Source organism: Nothoprocta perdicaria, unplaced genomic scaffold (genome assembly GCF_003342845.1).
Source record: "Nothoprocta perdicaria isolate Ctin4 unplaced genomic scaffold, notPer1 scaffold_145, whole genome shotgun sequence".
NCBI lineage: Eukaryota > Metazoa > Chordata > Aves > Tinamiformes > Tinamidae > Nothoprocta > Nothoprocta perdicaria.
Genome location: NW_020454594.1, coordinates 1678049 through 1696777, shown reverse-complemented (window position 1 = coordinate 1696777; position 18729 = coordinate 1678049).

The window sequence follows — 18729 nt, the reverse complement described above, 5'->3', positions numbered from 1 at the left end:
TACATAAATGACATTACTGATGCACCTTTTCAATCAGTGAAAGAAGTAATTCACAAGTTTCAAAATGATTTTTTTTTTTTTTTTTTTTTTTTTGTATTTATTCTAATCTCCATAGAGGAAAGAAAAGGCCTTTTACTAGTGAAAAAAATAGAAATAAAAAATAAAGTATTGCAATGGATATATTAATCCCATATTCCTCTGCATAATTCTCAAGTAAAACAAGAGCTGCACCCATGCCTTACATGCCACTGTATGAGTATGTATGAGGCCTGGATGAGGCCTGAGCTTCCATCTCTATGCACTATTTGACAGTAGTGATACTTGTGGTGCTTGAAAACTGTGGCAGTGAAAAGCAAAGCATCATCAGTGGTGGGTAAGGCTGCTTTATAGAACTAGTTTTTCTGATCCCTTTACAGCACAAGTGGAAAACCACAGCCCACGTGAACTCTCTGCCTGTTTAATAACCTGCTGCAAAATTAGCATTTTGTCAGCCTGACCTGTAGGTATCTTGCAGCAGTTCCTTAGAGCTGGTAACAGCCGATCTAACTTACCCCCATCACTTTCTCCATTACCTAAAGTGGCTTTTTAGGCATCATGTGTAGGCATCGTACTTTGAYTCTTTGCAGGCTTCCTCAGACTACAGGTAGTTCGTTGTATTTTAGGAGTTTATGGTACTTCAGAGTGGGACTGTTTTTATGTTTCAGGCAAGGAGAGCACACAGCATATGAAGCAGGTGCTTTTGGCTATCGTGCAGATTTCTGACATGAGGTTTGTAAGAGATTGGTTTCCTCTGGCTTGCAGACTCTGGACTTATGTGTCATTTATGTCTTTAAATTATGAACTATACATTACTGAGCAATTCTTAAATTAATTTTAATTTTTAACTTTCTGTTTATGAATAGAAGTCAGGCATGTCATAGTAAATTTTCAAAGTTYCATGTAGCTTTTTCATCTGAAAGACTCACATTAAATTCAATAGGCCATATGTTCTATTGGCTTGCAGGTTGCAAAGGGTAGTTTCTCTGGGTAGTAGCAGCACAAAAATTGTTTCAACAGCTCCATCTTTTGAGTAAAGGCACTGAATTTGGATTTTTTTTTTTTTTTTTTTTGGTATCATCTTATGCTATCCTTTTAATAACAATGATTTTTTTTGTTTCCCTTACTTCCCAGGTTTCTCTTCTAGTAGAAGGATGTGAGGATGAAATACAGCTATGACGATAGAAGCCAAAGTGCTGAGAACGTGGAGTGTCCAATTAGATAGACTACAAAGGACACAGACATGTCTAAAATTTTATGAAAGAGTGTGTACGAACCTTCAACAGCATTACTGTCACTTTATTATTATGAGGTAATATTATTATGAATGCTATTTCATATAGCTTTGAGTACTGTAATGTCTGCTAGTAGAAACTGGGGAGAAAGAYTGGGTCATAGAAGTATGGGATTAGATCCATGACAATTTTTTTTTATTTTAAGATTGATTTTTTTATGTACTCCAGAAACTCATTGAAGTTGCTCATACAATGTGACTATTGTTCTTTAAATATAAATATAATGCTGAGAAAGACTTTTTTTCTCCCGTGTTCAGTGAACTGACTGAAATGAAACTAGAGTCTGAGTATTCTGAAGGTTCCTCAGTTAAGAAATAATGAATCAGTTAATAAGAAAAAGGAAGATGAATAAAGGAATGTCAGAAATAAGATCAGAAAAAGTGATCAGACAATCAGTGAGGTGATGAACTGAGTGAGTAAAGAACTGTAGAGATCTGCAATTTTGTTCAGACAATAGTGAAAATATCAGCTAGACTTCGCACTCCATGAGTCTGCACCAAAAGACAAACTCTTTGATTTTAAGGGGAGGAGACAGGGCCTAAATAGGATGAACAACACAAACCTRCCTCTTGGGTAGCATGTTCTGAGAACTCAGAGAAGTTGTAGAAGAGACCCAAATTTTTGATCCACTCAGATCATTGTCATGGTTTTGAGGTGAAGGGTTACAGGTGGATGATATTGATCTAGAGGGTAGTAGAGAGGTGTCAGAAAAAAAAAAAAAAAAAAAGGTTGTCCATTGTTTTTTAATCATTTGTATRTGAAATACCATTCCAAGTAAAAGCATCAGTGAATGTGTCAAGAGCTATAATATATATGGCATTTGAAAGAATTTTAACTATTTAGCTGCACTAATCACAAATTCAAGACACTTAATAGTTTAGGAGATGGTGGATCATGAGATCAAATACCTTCTAAGAGGATCGTCATTGAAAAAAGAAATACTCTTACATTTCCTCAGACAGAACTATGTATCTAGTTGAAGAGAATGAAGGTAAAAGTTACATCTCTGATCAAAAGGTATAATTCAGCCCATTTTTCTTTTAGGGGAATTTGAATAATATAACAAAGTAATTTTTCACTGAGGATGTTTTAAATTGAATGAATATTTACAGACTAATGTAAAGACAATGCTAGGGATGCTGAAGATATCTTTATAGAATGAGAAACAGTACAGAAGTTGTGTGCACCCCATGTGGACTACTGGGAATTAACCATGCAGAAACAATGAGTTTCTCTCTCTCCCTTTTCAAGTCCTTTGTATATGTTTGATTTCAAGGATCATTTGGCATTGTAGACTCTTTCATGATATTGTCACAGCCGAGTATAGGCTAGGGCATGCAGGAACATGAGGATTTTCGAGGACGTAAAAAAGGAGCAACTCACTATGAAGAAGAGAGAAAAAAAATGGTCTACATTTTATAAATGCATTTTGGAGAAAAGGCAGAATCTGCTTTGTCTGATACATTTGCTAAATATAAGGAACGGGAACTGCGGTGGGATATCATAGAATTATAGGATCCAGACATCTATGGCAAATAGATGTTGTTTCAGGGATATTATAGTACCCTTGAGCTCATTCTAAAAGCCAGAAGAGGGTAACAATGAGAAATAGTTCCTTTTTTTTTCCCCCCCCCTCTTGTAGTATTTTAGCAATATTGCAGATTTTCTAAAAAGAAATGCTGACAAGATTGACTTCTGAAGCCAGCAAAGGATACCCACGTCCCCACCCTTGTCAATGAAAACTAGTTTTTCCCCAGGAGGTGGCAAAATATTTTCAAAGATTCATTGATTCTTTCCTTTCAGGCCTGACAATAGCTAGAAGCATGCCTTTAATGAAGGCTCTCTCCAGGATCTCAGAAAAGTCATTCCTGCCTTCTCTGTCTTTCTCTCTTCATTTTACTGCTACCTCAATCTTCTTCTACTTCACCAAAATAATATCACTGAAATAAATATTTTAACAAAAAAAGCCCACTTTCTTTTTTTTATAAAGCTATTGAAGCAGTCGTGATCTTAACCATTTCATGTATTTGAAGAGAACAAGAGGGGATATTCATTAGACTATACTGTCAGACAAAAGAGAATTCTGGACCAATAGAACAATAGAGGAGGAATTATATGAGCTTTTATCTTCCAATATCTTTTCCATTTTCAAATAGAGATAACCTGTTTTGTCCTTATGATTAAGAAAACTAAACTCACTTTACACTACTTGCATTCATTATTATTTTTACCTTTTTCTAAATATTCTTGAAATTTTCATTCTCTTTGTAGCAAAAGATGAGTAGTTGAATAGTATCAGGCTATACACACACACTAACATCAACACAGAACTTTTTGTCTCTGCACTGCTGTACAATGAATAGCTGTAGGGATGAACAGTAAAGTCTTTGGATTTGCACCCCCCATCCCCCAAGAAAAGTACATTACTTTTCTGAATGAAGAGAAATAACTGTGGAAGAGGAGTCAAGGAGGTTTATTTTCAGCCAAAACAATATTTCTATGGCTGTGTTTTTAAATAATGAAAATAGAGGTCTATAATGGAAATGCTGTGACACACCTATTGGTGTTCATAGGACAGTAATATCCCTGTTTAATGCGACCAAAAATGCAAGGTATGCTTTTTATCCTTTTCTGCTAAGAAGGCAATTACACAAGCATCTTGTTGAAGTAGTTTATAATATGATTCAATAGGCAACATTAAATCAACTGGTGATTGAATCCTCAAGAGAGAATGTATTTCAGTTAAACTTGAGAGTTACGGTACTTCTTTATATTTAAAAGCCCTTTAAGCAGGRCATATGACAACGTGATAACACTCATCTCAGGTTCAGGTTGAAAATGAAGGTGCTCAAAATATAAATATTCTATTTTTTATGCTTCTGCTATCTTAATTTTAATGTTTACMGAATGTGATGAAAGTGGGCTATATTTGCATTTTATTTAATCTTAGGGAAGACTAAACTTCACACATCTGGTCGAGACAATCTTCTAAAGTGTTTGCTTATGTAAATTAAAAATAAGATTTCACCTACTACATTTCTAAGCAATTTGTTTGTGCTCACAACTGTAACTAACAAAGATTACATTTGTGAATCCATATAATTCAATTTGTATGTCCTCCTAATTCACCTCATATAAGTACTTTTTGCAGCCACATAGTCCTATGTTCATAAATATAAATTAAAAAGTGTTTGTCTGCAACAAAAGAGAAACAAAAAAACTCACAAATAATTTTTCTCCATTCTTAAACTAGAAACAGGTTAAGTCACAAGTATCAGACAAGAAATTAGCTATAAAATATTGTATTTTCTAAGTAGTTATTTTTTCAGGATTATAATTCCATTTAAGATATATGTAATTATTAATCATTTKTCCATGGCTGATACTGAAGAAAGCTAAAATATTTAACCCCATTAATTTTTCATTATAAATCAATCGTTTGTCACTTTCTAATTGTTGTTGTCTTTGTTTGAGTGCCCTTGAGCTTGTCATTGTCTTTGTTAATGCAAAGTACAGACCTCTAGGCAGTGTTCCACGTGAATAGCATTTGGCCATCTATGCACAGACTCCTCTTCCCTTCTTGAGCTGTGATATGATGAATGTACATCTCAGAATTAATTTAGCCAGATGTATTTATTTGCTACTCAACTGTACTGCCATATTCTCAGCTGGCATAAAACAACCTAACTCTGCACCTTTCATATCCCGTCTTGGCTTAATGTCATTGGAACATGGCGCTGCCTATAGCTGTTTTGTTGCAGTCTGTACAACTGAAGATAAGAAAACTTAGGAGTAGCCCCTTAAAATCCACCTTTGTGCCTTGTTACTTGCTGCTTACTCAAAATCTCCATTTTCGTTCTTCAGTTCCCTGTTCAATCCATGTATCAGTATTCAGATCCAAGCCTCTACAAAGTAATCTGAGGGTGAGATTTTGCAAGAGATTTGAAAGCTTTACTCAAATCAAACTACAGTACATCTGCCATTTCCCTTCATTCACCAAGTTAAAAATTCTATGCAATACAAAGCAAATAAAGTGAGTCTGGTGAGATCTATTCTTTACAAATCAAGCTGCATATTGCTCATGGTTATCTTTCAGAAAATTAATTAGACTAGCAGGGCAGCTATTGCCAAGAGTTAAAATGTTCTAAGTCTCCTGAGGACAGATGTTCCTGTGAATTGCATCCCAAATTAAGAAAGTCATTTCTTTTAACTGATGGGATATGGTAGAGAGAAGTTTGAAATAAGTTCAGATAGTAGGTTCACTATGTAATTATTGTATATGACTTTAAAATTTTGGAAACTTAAAAAAAAATCTGACTTTGACATTGGTAGAAGATAACAACTCATCGCAATTCTGTTTACATGAGTACAAGCATTTTGATTTACCCTATGTGGAAGCATTGTTTACTACTTCTAATTTAAAGCAATTGTCAAATATGGAGTTATTAAAAAAAATCACATCTATAGATATTAGAATAATTTAAAATTTTAGAAATGAAAGAGGTCAAGCAGTTATACAGCTCAGTTTGTCCTTTTGAATATCTGAGACAGGTGGGATTTGTACACATATCTATWGAATTTTGAACAAAATGAAAGAAATACATCTCAGTCTAGAATTAGGCCATAAATAGTCATATATGAAGTAATAATTAGTATCTGTCTTTGCTGACCTTTATGTGGCTTCTGTCCGGCCATTCCTCCAGCGTGTCAGAATCACTCAGAACGATAGCCCTGCCTTGCAGTGTGCTGACTCTTCCCCTAATTTGGTTTCATCTGTAAACTTGATGAGGGTGCACTCCATCTCATCAGCCAGATAAATGATGAAGATATTTACCAGCATCAGCCCTCAAATCAGTGCATGAAGGATGCCATTCATAGTTACTCGTCTGTTCAACACAGAGAAATGAAAATTAGTATTAGAAACTTTACTTTTGCATTCCAATTCCTGCAGGCTATACGTTGAAGAGTATTTCAGAGGGAAAAGAAAGGCAGATCAAACTTTTTTTTTTTTTAAATTTACTCTAAATTTTGTGATAGTTCTACAAATATATCAGCATCAAGAGGAAGATTAGGGAAAATGTGGGTCCACTGCTAAATGAGAAGGGTACCTTGGTGATGGAGGATGCAAACAAGGCAGAGTTACCAAATGCCTTTATCTTTACTGTTAAGGTTAGTCCCTAAGAACTACAGAGCCCAGGTAGAAGAGAGATAAATGGAAGACCTTCCAGTGGTCGAGGAGGATTGGGTTAGGGATCACTTAGGCAAATTGGCCACCCATAAATCTATGGGCCCCGAGTGCAGAAGAGTGCTGAAGAAASCATCTGYGGTTATTGCWCAGGCACTCTCCATAATCTTCGAGAGGTCCTGGAGAGCAGGGGAGGTGACAGGGGACTGGAAGAAACCGATATCACTGCAGTCTTTGAAAAGGGCAAGAGGGAGGACCCAGGAAACTGTTCAGCCTCACCTCTGTCCCTGGAAAGGGGGTGGAGCAGCTCATCCTAGAGCATCTCTAGGCATGTGAAGGGCAAGARGATGATCAGGAGTAGTCAGCATGGATTCACCAAGGTGAAGTCATGTTTAATGAACCTGATAGCCTTCCACAATGGGATGACTGCCTAGATGGATGAGCAGAAAAGCATGGATGTTGTCTACCTTGACTGAAAGTCTGGCTGACAATGTGTTAGCCATGAGTCAGCAGTGTGCCCTTGTGGCCAAGAAGGCAAATGGGATCCTGGCCTCCATCAGGAGGAGTGTTGCCAGCAGGTCAAGGGAGGTGCTCCTGCCTCTACTCAGCTCTGGTGAAGCTGCATCTGGAGTGTTATGTGCAGTACTGGGCTCTCCAGTATAGGAGGGAYGTGGAGAGGGTCCAATGTAGAGAAATAAAGATGATTAAGGGGCAGCAGCATCTTTCATATGAAGAAAGACTAAGTGAGGTGAACCTGTTTAGCCTGGAGAAGATTGAGAGAGAATCTTGTCAATATGTACAAAAACCTGAGGAAAGAATGTAAAGAAGATGAGGTCAAACTCTTCTAGGTGATAGCCAGTGACAGGACAAGTGGTAATGGATRTAAATTAAGCTCCATCTGCATATGAGGAAGAACTTCTTTACTGTGAGGATGTGCTTGATCAGGATGGTTGACTAGGAGATCTCTAGAGGTCCCTTCCAACCTCAACCGCTCTGTGATTCTGTGACTCTGTGAAGTCAGGAATGAATCAAAGTTTGAAAGTTGCCCCTTCACAACTACCACTATCACTCTAGAATCAAAACTGTAGCAATTTGCACATAGGAATATTTTCCTGATTTAAAGGAGTTGTTCCAGTGTTTTAAAAAATGTGGAAATATGAATATCCATAGGATTTGCAGTTCTATGTTTGTTCTTTTATCCCTCATGAATAATTTGCTTATTTGTGACCAGAATATTGAAATAAATTACTTTTGAAGTAATATACTTATTGAAGTACTTATTACTTATTGAAGTACTTATTACTTATTGAAGTACTTAATATACTTATTGAAGTACTTATTGAAGTGTTTTTCCTTTTAAATTTTACCCAAGCATCAGCCCTTGAATAGTATAAATGACATAGATTCACAGTTACAGTAACTTTTACAATTTAGAAATTAAAATTTTAGAAGMCCCACAAAGACAAAGTTTTTGACTCTTGTGGAAATTTAATAGTTATAATTCATATTTATACTGGCTGTGTGTATAACAAGATGCTAATCATAATCCTAAAATCCTACCATGGGAGGTAAGTATTATTTTGGAATCACTGCACTACTTCAAAAGAGGTGAACAGAGTGGGCTTCAGTTCAAGTAAACAACTATATTACCAGGAGCTCCAGAGCAAAATCTGTGCATGCAACATTCTCTGTAGTCAAATGCTGTTAGGTAAAGCTTCAGCATCTTCTACCTAGCCTCCCAAAAACATAATCTTGGGAGCGTGGTAATACAATAAGGTAGTCTCTTCCAGAAGTGGTTTGTCACATTTCAAGTTGTAACCTGCATCATTAGTGCAAGAATTCTAAGCAAGAATTCTAAGCACATGCTCACTAATGACTGTTTCCATTTTTCTGCCTCCTATTAAATTGAAAACAGAAAAGAGATGAAATTTGGAAACCAAATACAAAATGCCTGAATACCTACACTATTCCACAGTAACTTTCTCGAACTTTGTATGAATACTCCTTAACACTTAGCATATCCTACTGATGATCATAATTTTATATGTTCAGAAACTCTTCTGAAAGCATGAAAATACATACAAGCTTCCAGAAAATATATATGGATGGTATTCATATTAGTTATAATTTTAGGCTCTTGCATATTGGTAGAATATGCCACTTGTCAAATATCTGATTTTGGTAGGCTAYTAGATCTCATTTTTGAACCCTGAGATTTTGTTTTAAAAGAGCAAGAACACTTCACAAAGACCACAGTTAATTTTAAATATGTGCCTGTGATGCCTAATGCTTCTTCCCTACTTTATGTTTTCAACATTGACAAATTGTCAAAAGTCATAACAGATATTCCATATTGATGCCATGTAGCCTTGTGTTTCTGCTTGTTAATTTCAGATGTTAGAGCAAAAATGAACTTTACAGCTCTTCTCTTTTTTTGGAAAGATATAAAGAATCACCTAGTTTGGTTTACCGAGAACAGTCTGGAGATTAGTAATGTCCATAGCCTGTTAAAAAGAACCATGAGGACATACAATGAAGTTTCAAACCTCTCCAAAATATTATAGCAACAATATCTGGCCTGCCTCAGCAGGTGTCTATCTTTATTCTTTAGCTCAACAGTCAAAATGCCAAGTAAGATGATGAACAAGTTAAAAATGCTTGCTTACAAATTAAGTCTGGTATATCAGTCTCCTTCTGATGCCCAATGATCATGGTATTGACTAGAGACATGTGAAGAGCCTACGCAGTGATTCAGAGCATGTTTCTGGATATTGTGTTGAAGAGGAGGCTGAAGATACAGGTGTCTTTAAGGGAAGWCCCTTTTAGACAAAGGAGGAAGCAGTACATACTTTTAACACAATTGTTGGCATCAATAAGGTTCGGATTTTGTTAAAATATTTTTAAACTCTCAGAAATGCAGTTTTCCTGTGCAGTACTTGTTCCATTATTTTCATTTCAGCATGTAAAACAGTTTTCTTACAGAAATGGAAGCAGTGTAGAATTTCTAATACAGAGACACAGAATTGTTACCTATATAGCTCTGTCTAGACGTGCATCTCTGTCTAATCTTTTCCCAATTCCTTCTATCCTCTTTTTCATTCTCTAATCAGAGCATGATAAAAATAACAGAGGTTGTAGGAAAGGTTTGAAAGTGCTATAGCTAAGGACTSTAAGAGAAGGAAAATGCCCAGTTAAAGAGAAGATAGACCACTGATAGGTCTGCATGGGGCAAAATATGCTGGGCATGCTTGTAGAAACCAGTAGCTGTGTTCATGAATCAGCTATTGAACACTTTTTCTGAGAGAAAAATAAGTTCTTTGATATCTTATTGCATGTTAGTTTTCTTATTATATTACATTAAAAGATACCTATAAATTTCAACTCATAATTCTCTTTTAACWTAATTGCTACAGAATGCACCAGTTGTTTTCCTCTGAAGCTGAAAGTAGATCACTGCATTAGGCATTCTTTGCTATTGAGKTTTTTTTTGTCTCTCTCTCTCTCTTTCTCTCTCTCTCTCTCTCTAATTGCCTTCTCCAGGAGCATCAACATCTGATATCCAGCAAGAATTAGGCCATAACTTTCATTTTAATGCCTGAACAAAAACATTCAACTGTATTGRTTCTGCAGTGCAAGCTATGTTTTCCCTGTAAAACTATACAGAAAGAGCACTTTCAAGCATGTTGTGCAGAACATAATTCTGTCATTGCCCGTAACTTGAAGAGGAAGAGGTTCAGAGGCTTGAGCACTGTGTGCACAGTCATTTAAATTACTCAAGGTGTACTGTGTTTCCTAATGAAGTTTTGCTCTGGGCTACATAGCACTTTTCCAGAGGACACCAATGTGTGGTTTGATGAGAGAAGAAAGAAGGGAATGTTCTTATATATGCAGATTGGATATAACCACATTGTCTTAAGAGATGAGAGAGTTTGATCAATGCCTTATAGCTTGCTATCAGAGCCAGAAAATAGCCACTACCTCATTTTATTCGTTATATAAATGTATTCTGAAAGGTTATTTCTTGCAATGTGTTGTGATGACAAAAATATCTAACTGTCAGGGTACAGTGRCAGGGACTTAAAGGTAAGTGCCTAATTGCTGCAAATTGAAAAAAAAACATTGTTGTTAAAGGGAAGTTGTGTTATGGAGCTGAAAACTCCCTAATAGAGAGCTGAAATTTGGGAGTAAATTTCTTGCATTTTTAATTGTTCAAGAGATTTTATTCCTCATAATATATGGAACTGACATGCATAAGAAAAAACACAGTGAAAGTGCTGACATTTTGGCATGGCTGYGCAGCCTTCTATAAAAAAAGCTATTTATTCTGAATGGGAAAATCTATGAGTTCGAGTAAAGATCACCATAAAGGAGGTGACCCACAAGATGCTAAAATTGCCTCTTCTCTTTTCTAATAGCACCTGAAGTGCTCCATCCCGATCTGTCTTTAGAGTGACAGTGAGCGAGACTAAAACTGATCTTTCTTATGTACATGCAATAACTTTTGAGCATCCTAGTGAATCAATAGTCTGTGCCAAAAGAAGCAATGAAACTATTAATCTTGGGACATAGCAAGCCTTGCAAGTATTGGGGATCTTATGATCCTAAGAGCCCACAGTCAAAACCAAGGGACAGAAAATTCAGTGTATAAAATTTGTAAACTCTCCTCTTTGATTGTGCCTTTTTGTGGAATGTTTCTGAAATGACTGTTATTGAAATGTGTTTGTTGTTTGGCTTTCATCAAGTTTGATGCTTTGCATTTGAAATTCAAGTTTTGATTAAACTCATTGACTTACTGACAGATTTTTTCATACCATTTAAATAAATATCATTCTTATAACCAGTAAGATGATGGATTAAACAGTCAGTTGGATTTTGAATCTCATAGACAAAAAGGGAGAAAAGTAGCCATTCAGGAGAGTCTTATAAAACTGTAACTTCTGCTTAGGTTGGCCAAAAAAAGACTTTTTCCAGAGTACAAATCCTACTGAATTTTCTACTGTTAAGGCTTTTGTGCAAGGAGTTGATTTGATACTTATTTTTCTGTCATTATATTCAAACTGGATATGAATGAATCTTCCCTGTTACAAAAAAAAAGTTTCTAAATCTTTTGCTGTAATTAATATTCTTCTTTTCAAGTTACTGTAAAGAAGTTTGGCAGACTTAGCCTCCCAAGAGATCCCACAGAATATAAAACATCCATAATACTCTCAGGCACACTATCTTAAAATTTTCTTTCTCTTGCTTTTCCTGTCAGTGAACCTGGATTATTGCGATGATTTTAGATAAAGTGAACACTAAATGAACATAACCCTGCAATGCATTGTAAGACTTGCATATAGGAGTGGGTAGTAACACCAAATTTACACCATGATCTGACTTGAACTCAAATGACATGTCAGAATACAAACATTATTATCTCAGATGACTCATACCTCGGGAAATCATTTCTAAGGGCAGGGGTGGTTAAAATTAACCCRTTATTCTTGACATTGACATTGAGTATGGGCACTCGGAGCCACAACTCAAGGGTGATAAKATTTTGGAGGGTATAATAATTTATTAAGTCAGTTGAATTACATCATGATTGCTCATCTGAACAAGCCCCAGATAGGTCACAGAGAGCACAGCAGGACTGCCCACTTACCCGCAGCAACAGGTTTAAAGGGTAAAGATTGCCACTGACTAGAAATTCAAGACTCACATTACAGCTTTCCAAAATTTCATGAGCCAGCACCAAAGAACCCCTCCAAGGTTTCATCCTGCTCTCTCCAGAGAGGGAGGAAGAGAGGGAGAAATAAATCTACTAACTGAGAGAGAAGAAAAAGGAGATGAAGAGAAAGTTTGACGGTATTTCTTTAATCATGAAAAAAATATGTGGAAGAGAGAGACATGTTTTTTATTTATTTATTTATTTTTTATTCCCTCACAGTTCACCGTTAAGCTCAATTAGCAGTTTAACCAACCTCTAAAATTATACTTCTGAATCTCGTCTAATTCCATTTTGCCTGAACTCTAGTACTAATTGAAGTTGTAGCACTTATTTTAGGTGAACTACTCTACTGTTTCCTGTGATGAGCTTGTTCAATTCTTTCTGAAGGAGATCTGGACCATGCACAATTGCCTGTAGTTCAGAAGATGATAAGCACTGTACTTTTTTTTTTTTTCTGTTGTTGTTGTTTTGCTTTTTTTTTTTAATGCAAGGTAAGGAAATTATGTATGTAACTAAGGAAAAAGACAAAAGAGTGTTTCCTAATTCAGCAAAGACTCCAATGCGGAACATACATGCAAGGAAGTAAAGAACGAGGTAGTGCAAATGTTGACGGTAAAAATTTCCAATACCAACTAAAAATATCTGTACTGATATTGAAATATAAACCTGAAAATGTTCCAGACCACTCAAAATAATGGCAGAAATTTGGAAGAATGATTTCATATAAAGTAAAGATTAAGTTTTTTTATAGAAAGGATTCTCAGATATGATTCTCTCTTTCTTTTCTTTCTTCCTTTCTTTAATATATAAATTATCCCTCCTATAAATATATAAACATATTTATGTGAATGTGATAAAGATACATGTAAGTGTATCTTTAAGATGTAAGTGAATTTTGCTTCCTGCACAAAAAGTATTTATTTCAAGTAGAATGAGGATGCATAGGTGCCCGGATTAATAATAATATGTTCATACCTTAACACCAAAATTTACAGAAGCTAATGGATTTTAAAGCATTTCTTTTTAAAAAAATACAAAAAAAGAAGTATTTCCTATTTATTTTAATTTGAAAAATACTGATTTTTCCGCTACTGCCTATATACTTATGAAAAATATTAATATGTAGAAATAAATACCACATTCAAATAAAATGTCAGCCATAAGTGCCATTTAGAAAGTGAAATGTGTTAGGTAACTGACAATCTTCCCAATTAAGAACACATTTTTTTTTTTTTTTTGGAAAGTACGAAATCAATGCAGGTCAAACACTACAAAATATTCAACAGAGAAAAGTTTTATTGGCAGGAAGATAAGACTGCTTGACTTTTGGGGCTTTTGGCTCTACAAGTTTCTGTAAGTTCTGGGAGTTTTACCTTAATAATGGATCAGTTTGGGGCCTTGACTTGTTACCTCTGGATTCATAGTGGACTAGCAGAACATGTATATTGTTGTCTAAGTACTTATCAGCTATTAACCGTACTTGGGTTTTGTCACTACTTCAGTCTGTTTGCTCATAGGAAAAGTTGATTCTGAAAGTGCCACTATAAGTGCTATATAATCAAAAGAGTTTCTGGAAAATGCTTCCAAGTGTGTGGGGTACCTTAGTCACTCTATAATATGTTCAATTATTTTTAGCTGGTAGCATTTCAGGGAAAAATAATTTCCATTGCATTGCAGCAATTTCTGATCACCAGGACAATACATAGAATGAAAGTTCATCTCTATGATAAAGATACATTTTCAAATATTCATAACTCTCTGGGAAAAGTACTTTAGCTATGAAATTCTACACAGTCAGTCTGCAATTGAGTTCTTGTGCATATACATGAACAAAGTCACCCATTAGGTGTATGTACAAAGAAAGGAAAAACGATTTTTTAATGGGAAAATCTGCTCATTTTTGGCTCCACTTGCTCCCAGGGATTTGAACAGATGACTCCGTTTTGTTTGTGAATACTCTGGGWATAGCTAGGATTTCAAGTCTTAACATTTTTTCAGGAGATTATGCTTCTGTAAATGGAGAGTTTAGTATCCAGAGTTGTGATTCAGATAGCCTAATTTTACATGCTGACATTGGAAGTTAGGTCAAAGGAGAAAAGACTATCCAGGGTGCCCTTCAGAAAATCTGACTTAGATTCTTATTGTGATTCTCTGTTTTCCTTTGCTGACTACACTTGGGAAGGACGGGATTTATAATCATAGAATCATAGAATCATAGAATCATAGAATGCTTAARGGTGGAAGGGACCTCAGAGGTCATCTAGTCCAACCCCCCTGCTCACGCAGGGTCACCTAGAGCACGGGGCACAGGGCTACGTCCAAGAGGGTTTTAAAGATCTCCAAAGAAGGAGACTCCACAACCTCCCTGGGCAGCCAGGGCTCTGTCACTCTCACTGTCAAAAAGTGTTTTCTCAAGTTCCTRTGGAACTTTTGGTGCCTCAGYTTGTGGCCGTTTCCTCTAGTCCTATYGCTGGCCACTACTGAAAAGAGGCCRGCCCCCTCCTCCTTACTGCCTCCCTTGAGGTATTTATAGACACTGATCGGGTGCCTCAGCCTTCTCTTCTCCAGGCTGAACAGRCCCAGSTCYCTCAGCCTTTGCTCATAGGGCAGATGTTCCAGGCCCCTAATCATCCTGGTAGCCCTGCGCTGGACTCTCTCCAGCAGCTCCACAAAGCTGCTGACGGGATTTACTGAGGGGATTGAACAGAATCCCTCCTTTGATTGATCCCATCCTCCTCATGTGCACACACACAGAGTTTTATACATGCACATTCACTAGAACTACGTCTTGAAAAGTGCTATTCTATTGCTTATGGCATAGTCTTGGCTTTGGGATGCACAACCGCCCCACTCCTCAGTCATTTTTCCTGATTCCAGAATTACAGGAAGAAAAGAGACAACTCCCATAGGTTGGAAAATTATAAAAGGTGTTTAAATTTATGTATGGTTTAAAAAAACAACCGCAGTTTTATAACAACAATACCGTGGTCTATTATTGGAGAGAAAATTCTGATACATGTCAGCATGCTTGCACGTRCCCCAACAAAAGAAGCTGAAGTTTACTGAGATGAGAATCTGGTGTCTCCTTGGCCTTTTTGGCAAAGCAAAAAAATGAGAAAAAAAAATGAAGAAAAGAGGAAATTGAAATGAATAGAGTAACAAAAATACCTTAGGTCTTCATAAGGGATTAAGAAAATTGATAAGTCATGTACTGATCCTACTGATGTGTTTCTTTGAGGACTCAGTTTGAAATCAATACACTGCTCTAATGAATCTGTTTCCTAAAATTTAAAAATATACCTTAGATTTCTTTTGGATAGTAAATGTAATAATTGGTATAATCTATGCAGGCATTATTTTATAACCAGTTCCTCAAACTGACAGCYTGCTGAAAAATGCAGCATGTTTCTTATCTTCATGACTCTGAAGAACTTGTTTGGCAGTAGCCTCTCTTTCTTAAAAAGTTTACTTTTGCATTGTGTAGTCTTCAGTCTTCTGCTATCAGTGAAGCTTCTTCTTTCCATGAAATTCTATCTTTCAAAGTCGACCTGAAAGTTGCATTTCTGTTAGCCAAACATTTTATGGGTTTGTCATCAAAGCTTCTAACATTGTAACTGGAAGACGAAACATGCCGCCAGTACAAGGCTCTTGTCCTGCACTTGCAAATATCAATATCATAGCATCATAGTGAACTTCTCACCTTCACTTTGTGATAAGCTTAAGGGATTTATTTAAAATATTTGATACTCTGCAATATCAGATCAGAAAATTGGTGAGCATAAAGAGCTTATGTGTCTGTTATGAACTCATCCTGCAAATAAATTTGGCCCATTGACTGCCAGAAATTAGGTGCTATTTAAAATGCATCATTTAGATATTCAGCACAGAACTGCATGCATCATTCAATCTCTGTTGTGCTCCAGGCTCTGGTTTATGCTCATAGCTCCTTCTGATGACTAGAACATTTTCAACTAAGGAAAACTACATATATGTATATATATCATGTACATATGTTATGTGAAAGACCTTTCATATTATGTATCAAATTCAGATRTACCCTATGAGATCAGCAATTATTCCTACCCTTTCTAATATAGGAAATAGAAGCATAATTTAAGATGAAGCTGAGTTTATCATTAAGCATCAGAGAAAATTCATCGAGATACCTAGTTTTAGGAGATCCTCCAATAGGTAGCCTTTTCTTTGGACATCGATGCCTGCGATGAGATATTTGGACTTCAGAGTGAATATCTCAGCTCTTAGTCTCTTCAGAGCCCTACATGATAGCTATACTCAATTCTGTTGTGCAACACAGATGGAACAGGGATCTGCTTCCTCTCATCCAAAACTGCTGCCTTGAATGCTTCTCAAAAGTAATTTATCAACACAGTTTTGGCTCCCATGTTAGATATCTGAATGCCTGTAATACTCTAATTATGACCTCACCTTAGGCAAAGTAAGGCATCAATTTTTTATTCTGTCAGAGATCTACTCTTTCAAAATGGATGCATAGTATATTAACTTACCCCAAAATTACTTGAACTGTCAACACATGCAGCAGAAAGTAAAATCTAACTTTTATTGCTTCTTTTCTGTAGGATGTGCTTTGTTCTTACTTAAAACACCTTAAAATATAGTACATAAAACACATTATGTAAACGGAAATGATTTATTCAGTGCAGGAATTGCAACTCAGAAGTCTCTTTTTCTCAAACATATTTTCTCAAGTTCTCTCTTTCTATTCACAACAGTGCCATTTTCTGTCTAAATAGATAGAGTTTATGTAAGAAAAGAACCATCATGGTYTGTTTTGTTGAAGCATCCTCTAATACAAAACAATAGGTATTGTAAAAAAATATACTCCTTGTGAGCAATGTGGGATGCTAAATCCATTTGGAATCACACAGATCAAACCTGGGYGATTAATTACGCATCTAGTAGGAAAAATAAACAATTCATTCTCATTGCAGAGCAGCAAGTATGCATCTTAATCACAGTGGAATTATAACATCCTACTCTCCATAGGTGTGTAGATTTGTGTCACCATTATCTGCTATGAATCATAAAGAGTTATTATTCTCACTTTACACTAAATACAGAGATGAAAATAAACACACTATTCAATTTGTGATTGCACAGAGATAAAAATAGTTATTTTATGTGTAATTTCGGATGCAATATTTTCTTTTGGTTATCTGACTTGGAAGCATGTCATTTCCAAATATCATCAATATGCCATCCATAAAACCACACTCACCACTGGCACTTAAGCTTATTAACTAAACAGCAATTATATTGCCATTGAAGGACTACTGTGGAGCACACAAGTGAGCATCATGATGTTTTCTGTTTTGTACCACACAGAGGTATTGCTATTAAGAACAAGTCACAAGACAAGTAAGTTCTGCCTAAAAATACAAAGTGTACACTTTTCTTTTGTTCTGTTTCACTTTAATGTGAAAGCTGACTTTTTGTAAAGATTTGTAACCATTTCCACATTATTTAGGATCCAGGCCAGCTCYCACTTAAATCAACAGAATCCGTCCCATTAACTTCAGAGTAATTCAGATCTGGTTCATAGACATTGTATAACTCAACCATATTCTTATCCATGTCACCTTGATTTTATCATCAGGGTTGTTTTTTTTATCTTATGTGATTTTCTTTTTTTTCTTTTTCTTTCTTTTTTTTTCTTTCTTTTTTTTTTTTTTTACTGCAGTCACGAATAACAGTGACCATATGAATGGAAAAAGAAAATAAGTTGTAGTTATGCTGTGAAATATATTTCATGTCATTGTTATAGAAAATAGACCTGGAGTGGACATGGAGGTGATATTCTGYATTCCTCTGCCTTCAGGCAGGATCAGCAACATGCGCAACATCTTTCTTATCCTACACATAATAAATGTAATTGGATTTATTAGCAGTGGGCAAGAAAAGAAAACAAACAAGACTTCAGGTTAAAAAGTGAAAATCCTTTTCACTGGGCTTCAGTGAAATTACATCTCCAAACCCAAATAAAACTGTTGTTCACAAATGTTTATGTTGAAAATAWGGAAAAAGCTACCCTTTAATTACCCAAGGGAGCAAAAAAAAAACCAACCAAAAACATACATCACTGTATAATTCCTAGAAGATATTTGGCATAAAATGGAACACAGAAAAGACTGAAAGGATCTAGGAAAGGTTTTATGGATTTCAGAATATTTTCACTTTTCTACGAGACTAGTATTTTTAGAGGATATAGCAAAATATTGTACTCTAGTAAATCAGTTATGTGAAATAGAGGGTTGAATGCATATTCTACATGTCCAAAGTGAATATTCCAAGACCATTTGTTTACTCTTATATCATCATTCCACATATTGGTGTAGCTCCAGTGGGACTCTTGAGAAAGWGGAGCTTTGCAATCACAGCTATCCATGTGATCACACTGGGGTTTTTTTGCTCTCTGAACAGCCAGGCTTGTTGCCCTTTTTATACTTGCATTGTAATGCCCTATT